This window comes from Macadamia integrifolia, chromosome 11 (genome assembly GCF_013358625.1).
Source record: "Macadamia integrifolia cultivar HAES 741 chromosome 11, SCU_Mint_v3, whole genome shotgun sequence".
In the NCBI taxonomy this organism is placed as follows: domain Eukaryota; kingdom Viridiplantae; phylum Streptophyta; class Magnoliopsida; order Proteales; family Proteaceae; genus Macadamia; species Macadamia integrifolia.
This window is the reverse complement of record NC_056567.1, coordinates 20,764,177-20,772,188: the sequence shown is the minus strand read 5'-3', so window position 1 is coordinate 20,772,188 and position 8,012 is coordinate 20,764,177.

Here is an 8,012-nt window from a genome sequence, read left to right as displayed (position 1 = left end):
CTCCAAGGAATCAAACCTAACAAATACACACTATTGCAATTACATAAATTTGTATCTTGGACGCATATTGGCGTCCATTTCCAACTCCAATGAAATCATAGGCGAGCACACTTGCACAAGATCAGAACCATTCAACTTAGCCGTCGATTTTTCCAGGAAATCTGTAATCAAGTTTATCTCTCGATGGCAGTGAGACATCTTCCATTCAATAGCATCCAAGAAGGGACCCAGACTCCTCCATCTTTGCAAAACAAACCAGGGCACGAGACTACGAGATAGGAGAGTGGCCACAGCTACTGAGTCGCTCTCAATCCATAGTTTCATAGCATGGATGGACCTTGCATGTTACAAACCAGAGATCACAGCAAGAAATTCTGCTTCAAAGTTTGCCTTCACTCCTATAACCTCTCTGAAATTTAGAATAACTTCAGCTTTGTCATTCCTAAAGACACCCCCTGCGCCAGCTTTACCTAGGTTTCCTAAGGAACAACCATCAATAATCAACTTTAGCCATCCTAAAGGAGGACACCAAAAAATTTCCAATGGTTCTCTTTTTTTTCCCTGAGTGTTATGGACTCCAATATTCCTGGCACATAGCAAATCAGCAATGGAAGAAGTGGAACCTAAATGCGCCAAGGAGATTGACCTGAGATCTCCTTTAATCATCTCAAAATAGTGCTTGCAAGGCTTGGGTATACCATCATGACGCCTGGAATTCCTTTCCATCCATAAGAAATATAGGACAATGGTGGCCTCACTAATCCATAATTTTTTAATGAATGGATCGAGCCCTCTATTTCCACCACTTCACCATGTCTTTTATAGATATGAAGGAAGGCCAAGTAGTGTTAAATAAAGAGCATAATAGGCTCCATATTCGAGATGAATATGAGCAAGATAGAAACAAGTGGATTATTGATTCCTCAGCAATACCACAAAGCTCACATCTTGAAGGTATGTGAACTCCCCGTTTCCTCACCATGTCATCTGTGGGGAGGATTTTTTGATGTAAGCTCCAACCAAAGGTTGCCTTCTGAGGTTGAATAGAAGATTTCCAGATGATAGAATACCATAAAATTTTTGGATTTTTCTTCCTTATCGATTCTCAAGCAGATTGAATAGAAAAAGGCACCTAAGGGATTAAGAGTCCAATGGCAAACATCTTCAAAATCAGAGACCATAATCTAGTTGGCTTTTGCAAAACTATCTCTTAAAAAAGATGAATTTACTGAGGGGAGAGTCCATCTATTATCAACAATGAAATCCACTACTTTTGTATCAATGCCTGCAAAAGTGGATAAGTCCAGCCCTGAGCCTTCAGCGATAGATGTCTCACCTAACCATTTATCAAGCCAAAAATTTATTTTTCTCCCATCTCCCACAGTCCATCTTTCAAACCCTGAAATAGTATTCCAAACCTTCTTCAATCCTGGGAAAATTAAGGAAGATTTGTAGCTAGTCTTGAGCAATCCATCCACATTCACAAATCTTGCTCTAAAGAAAGAGCTCACAATAGACTCCTCATGCTTGATTTGCGATGCCAATTTACACAAGCAAGCAGAATTAACGTCACGCAACTTTCTTATACCAAGGCCTCCTTCTTGTTTTGGTTTGCACACATTTTCCCATTTTACCACCTTCTTCTTCTGTTGTTCCACATCACCAAACCAGATAAAATTTTGCATCCACCGCTCAACTGTTTTAATGGTTGTTTGAGGCCACCAGTAAATAGTGAAATTTTGGATGGGAATACCTAAGATCACTAATCTGACCATCTCAAAGAGAAGCTTTCCCTTCCATCCAGCAAGTTTGGCTTCAACTTTATCCATCATTGGAAGCAGATGCTTAGTAGAGACTCTTCCTTTGAAAATTTCAACTCCCAAATATTTTGTTGGCAGCTTTGAGATAAAGACCTTCTGATGCAGATTAATTACCAAAATAGGCTTGTTTTATTAGGAATAAGCCTAGGGTTGGGTTCCATACATGGTAGGCTTTCGATCCCATGTGTTTTGAGTGTAATAGACCACTTTTATGGGTCTAAAAAGGGGGCTCTAAGATTGAGTACGGGATTACTAGTTAGTTTCCATTTTCATTAGTTTCCTTTCTAGTTGGGCTTGATTTGAGTTATATTTGTTTCCTTATGAGTCAAGTTATTAATTGAGTCAAGTCCTTAGTAGTTAATTTCCTTTTTCAACTAGTTTCTAATTTCAGTTAGTTTTTAATTTCAGTTTTTAGTAGCTATTGTATTAGGAGAATATTTGGTTTCCTTTTTGAGGAACCTTCTATTTTGTAATTCCCTCCCCCATTAACATTATAAATAAAGAAGAGGAGGCTCCTAAAGGCCTGGATGATTTTGATAAAAAAATTAATGGTTGTTGCTATTGTCTTCTACGTGGAGATTTGTCTTGTGTTTGATCAAGGCTGATGGAATTGGTGTTTGATCCAATTGACTGTCCTCTTCTAGTTATCTCCCTCTTTTCTTCCATACTCAAGGTGTTCCATATCTGATCTACTGTTATAGGTATTTAATTAAATCACTTTTCTCTCAATTCTGTCTAGAAAATCCTCATATTTCCTATTTGATCCCTTGCTGTCAGAAACACTTTCAGACATCAGTTTGGGCAGAAATTTGGATCAAAGATAGGTCCTATCTGGGGAAGAACTCGACCCAAAGGGGAGCTCTTTCTGACCAGTGGTTTGAGAGATTTAAAAATTCTCCCTTTTCTTGTCTTTTAGTGACCTGTGACAAAGCAGAACTGAAATTGACAGATCTGGTTCAGTTCCTACTATTCTCGTGGACTTTGGTTCATGGTATTAAGTTGATTTGGACCTATTTGAAGTCTTGTAAGCCCCTGTTATCGGTCCCAATCTGATCAGAGAAACCCTAGTATTTGGTTCATTAGCTTCAACTGTTTCAGGTCTGATTTCTCTTGTAATCTGATCTGCTGTGCTATTATCCTAATTTGACTTGTGTTTGTTCTTCGAGAGTATCCTGCTGTTTTGAGACTAGGTTGGTTTGCCGATTCTAGTTCTACATTAAGTGGTATCAGAGCAAATTGTCCTGCAATTTTCTAACCATGGCAAGTCACATCACCAATGCTGAGTTGCACAAATTGTATCGTGAGTTAGCCGAGAACCAACAGAATACTGATGCTAGGCTTGAGAGGACTGAAGCCAAGTTTGATAAGTTTATGGAAGAGATGATTGCCTTTATAAAGAGGTCCGACAAGCGAGCTGAAGAAGGACCCTCTACATTACCTCCTCAGCTCAACACTTTACGGATCGAAGATACACCTCAGAGGCAGCAACTTGATCCAGTTGTTCCCCAAGATGTTACTCGGCAATTTTTTAACAGAGATTATGGCATCAAAGTTGAGGTTCCCGAGTTCAGTGGTGAAAAGGGACCTGAGGAATTTCTTGACTGGCTTACCAAAGTGGAGAGAATTTTTACGTATAAGTCTCTTCCAGACGTGAAGAAGTGTGAACTCATCATCACCAAGTTTATTGGGTATGCATGTTCATGGTGGGATGATGTACTACATGCAAGGTTTGTCAGAAGACTTGGACCCGTTACCAATTGGGAGGTCATGAAGCAAATCCTGACTGAAAATTTTGTTCCTCTTAATTATGAAAAGGTAATGTTCCATAAATTACTTAACTTGCAACAAGGGAACAAAGATGTAGATTCATACACCCTCGAATTCCACAAACTGTCTTCAAGGTGTCGACTTCAGGAAACAGACCAACAACGGGTGATGCGATATATCAGTGGGTTAAGTACTGAGATTCGACTTGAGTTGGCTAACACTGATTTCAGGTCTGTTGATGTGGCAGCGGCACATGCCAAGACAGCTAAAGAGAAGTCCATTTATTGGAAGGGTATGCTCAAGACTTCTTCAGTTTATAGACCTCCACCGCGTATGGAGGAAAAGAAGCCTGAAGCTCGCAGAGTTGAAGAGAAAAGGTCAGAGTTCAACAAGGATAGTGTTGGGGTGAAGAATATCATATGCCATAGTTGTGGCGAGAAGGGTCACTATTCTAACAAGTGTCCCAACAGGACTCGTTCTGTGAACGTAGCAGAGAAGCAGCCGACAGAGAAGAGCGAAGATGAATCTCATTTATATCCTTATCCGCTCGAGGACGATGATATTGTCGATGATGAAGATGAGGATGTAGAAGCTCATTCAGCTAGCCTTTCATCCTTTTCGAATAGACTAGTTGATAAAGCTCCTCTCTTCAGACAGAAGGGTACTCTCCTGCACGGCTCCGACCCTATTGATGTTCATGCAATTGTTGATACTGGGGCAGAAGCAAATTTTATATCTGCTGAATTTGTTCGAGCACACAACCTTCCACAGAAGCAGCTTTTCAAGAAGATTCACGTGCGAGGTTTTGGACCCACAGCTCGAGAAGAGGCCACTGCAGTTGTTCGAGTACATCTACAGTTTGGGCCACTACAGTACCATGTCACCTGCTTGGTCACCTCATTGGCGCACTGCGACATTCTTCTAGGGCGACCTTGGCAGCGACATGCAGGCATTCTCTATGATGGTGCACGGAACACTATAAAGGTGAAGCAAGGAGGTCGTATGTACTTAATGAGGCCACATGCATTATCAGACATGCCACGTCGTCGACTGACTCCTGCTCCGGTGACATATCAACCTACTCTCCCTCCTCTTGGAGTTATGCTCCCTTCTATTTCGAGATATGTGCCACCTCATCGGCGAGCGATTTACAAGGGAATCTTGGGAGCACGACCTAACTCGACGGAGTCGAGTTCTTTTAAGACCGGGAGAGTTGATGCAGATTAATTACCAAAATAGGCTTGTTTTATTAGGAATAAGCCTAGGGTTGGGTTCCATACATGTTAGGCTTTTGATCCCATATGTTTTGAGTGTAATAGACCACTTTTATGGGTCTAAAAAGGGGGCTCTAAGATTGAGTACGGGATTACTAGTTAGTTTCCATTTTCATTAGTTTCCTTTCTAGTTGGGCTTGATTTGAGTTATATTTGTTTCCTTATGAGTCAAGTTATTAATTGAGTCAAGTCCTTAGTAGTTAATTTCCTTTTTCAACTAGTTTCTAATTTCAGTTAGTTTCTAATTTCAGTTTTTAGTAGCTATTGTATTAGGAGAATATTTGGTTTCCTTTTTGAGGAACCTTCTATTTTGTAATTCCCTCCCCCATTAACATTATAAATAAAGAAGAGGAGGCTCCTAAAGGCCTAGATGATTTTGATAAAAAAATTAATGGTTGTTGCTATTGTCTTCTACATGGAGATTTGTCTTGTGTTTGATCAAGGCTGATGGAATTGGTGTTTGATCCAATTGACTTTCAGCGGTGTGAAGCACAAGAGGTCCTCTTCCTTAACTCATCTTCTTCTTCTCTCAACTACACAAAGTGTTATTGATCTGCTCAAGTTCTTACAGAGTATCCTGCAACATTGGGACTAGGTTGACTTGTCAATCCTAGTTCTACATTAGGAACTATCAGGATTTCTATGACCAGCCATCTTTGATAACTGCATTCTATTGTACAGAAACTGTAAGCATCTTCCAACCAATTTGCACAGGTGGTAGGAAGCACTAATGAAACTAAAATGTTTTGACTCCAAAGTATTAGGTCCTTTGAAGCCATGGTTTAAGATCTCGGCGAGATCTCACTGATATCTCATTTTTTCTAAATGGCGAGACAAGATGCATGGTGAGGTAGAAAAAGTACAAAATATAAATCTTGTTACCTCGCCAACCAACTCGGTTTGAGTTGGTTTCGGTTCAATCAGACCAACCCATGTGATATAAAATGCACCATTTCAACCCCATTTCGATAAATCTCACGTATTCTCTCTGAAATCTCGCATCTCTCACCTCTCTCTACTTTTTTGAAGAAAAACACCAAGGAGCTAGGATTTCAGTGCTTTTTCTTAAGGATCTCCATTCCTACACTCATTGAAGCTTAAAGAGTAAAGAATATTGCATCCTCATACACATTTGGAGTTACTTTCTTCTCAATAACCATTTTAGGTAAAAAAAAAAATCTTCTCATACCCATTTTTATCATGGAATCAATACTTGTTGGTTTACATGATTTTTTGATTTTCTTGCAAAAAAATGATTTATAAATGATGTTTGTTAGTCATTTTTATATATGTTGGTCACCATTGGCCAATCTACGGCCTCACGGTGTCATTTTTCATTTTCATCCAATAAATTAATTAATACAATTTCTGAGATGTAAAAAATATATATATTAAATAATTTTAGAAAAGAACAAAAAAGGGAAAAAATTTCCTGTTTTGTATTGAAAATTACTTTAATTTGATGTAAGTATTGTTAGTGTATTTTAAAATGAAAATGATATTCTTTGTTTCATTCTACTATAATTTATTATTAACTATGACATTATTATTTACAACAAAATGATTTAAAATTAAGAAAAAAATTATAGGAAGTAGGGGTGATTCAGCACCAAATGCACCAAGGGTCTACACAAGAAGGACCAAAAGGGTCGACCCAAGTGGCTGACTGGGTCGACCAGATCTGGCCTAAGATAGCCCACAGTTTGGGCTAGTGATGGGGGATATTAGATCTTATTTAGTTTCTAATTTTAGTCATATAATTAGTTTCTAATTCTTGTGTCAAGTAGTTTCTAATTTCAGTTTAGATCTAGTTTCCTTTTTTACAATCTCAATTTTAGTAACAACATGTAACTAGTTTTTAGTAACACAATTTTCTTAGTTTCTAATTTCTAAGTTACTATTATTTGTAAACATCCCCATCATTATTATAAATAAAGAAGAGGGCACATTACAGCCCACGATTTGATTTAAAAAAAAACGAAAGCTCTTGTTTGCTGCTGCTGCTAGCTTCCATGGCTGCTCCTTGTGTCTGATCAAGGAAGAAGGACTTGGTGTGTGATCCAAGTGACTCCTTACGGCGTAAAGTCTAGGAGGTCTTTTTAGGCTCTCCTAATCTCTTCAAGTTTTCTCTATTCTCAAGGCTTTAACACTGCTACAAATCAGATATGTTTAATTCTGATTCTGCCCAGATTTTCTGAAAAAAAACAGAGCACTCGGCCCCCTCTGGAAGAACCAGTTCCAGTTGTCGGTTTGTCCCAAGATTTTGGTCGATTGTTCCCCTGTACTCCATTAGAGATCGACCCAAAGTAGGCTTAATTCTGTGCTTCCATTAAGGAGATATTTAGAATCTCCAGAATTTTGTCCTGTAGTGAATCTGCCAGAATATAACCAGAATTGATAGCCTGATCTGTCTTATTCGGTTCTGATTAGTTTCTGCTGTTATTTTGGGAACTTCTGCTCCTTATTGTTGCTGTTGGTTTAGTCTATTTGACCTACTGATATCTGGTCTAAGTCGCAATTGAATACTGTGATTGATAGCTACAGTTTTCTTCCTTTTCTGTTGGTCGGATTATTACTGGTATACTAATCTGTTGTGGATCATTGTGCAGGATATGTGGTTGTTCTTTGGTCTAACTTTCCTGCAGTTTTGGGACTAGTTTGGCTTGTCAAATCTAGTCCGACATTAAGTGGTATCAAAGCATGGCTGAGAATAATACCCCCACCCTAGCTTCTATTATGGAGATGCTACAGAAGATGAGAACTGAACAGCAGGCTTTTGGTGAGAGGTTGTTGGCCGTGGAGACCCAATCACAACAACATACCCATGCTTCTCATACACCACCTGAGGTGGAGGCCCCGTTGAATGTAACTGCTCAGTTGGCTAACAGGAGACCTGTCCCTAATCTGAGACCACCACAGAGGGTTCCTATAGAGCAACCTACTTTTGAAGAACACATAAGGGAATACTTTGAGACTGAACATCATGTACAACAGAGGTACTTAAGAGACTCACAGAAGGTTAAGCTTGACTTGAAGGATTTTGATGGAAGACATGACCCCCAACTGTTCTATGATTGGGTAGTGGCCTTGGATGACTATTTTGACTATTATGACTTACCTGAGGAACAAAAGATGAAACTAGCTCATGTTA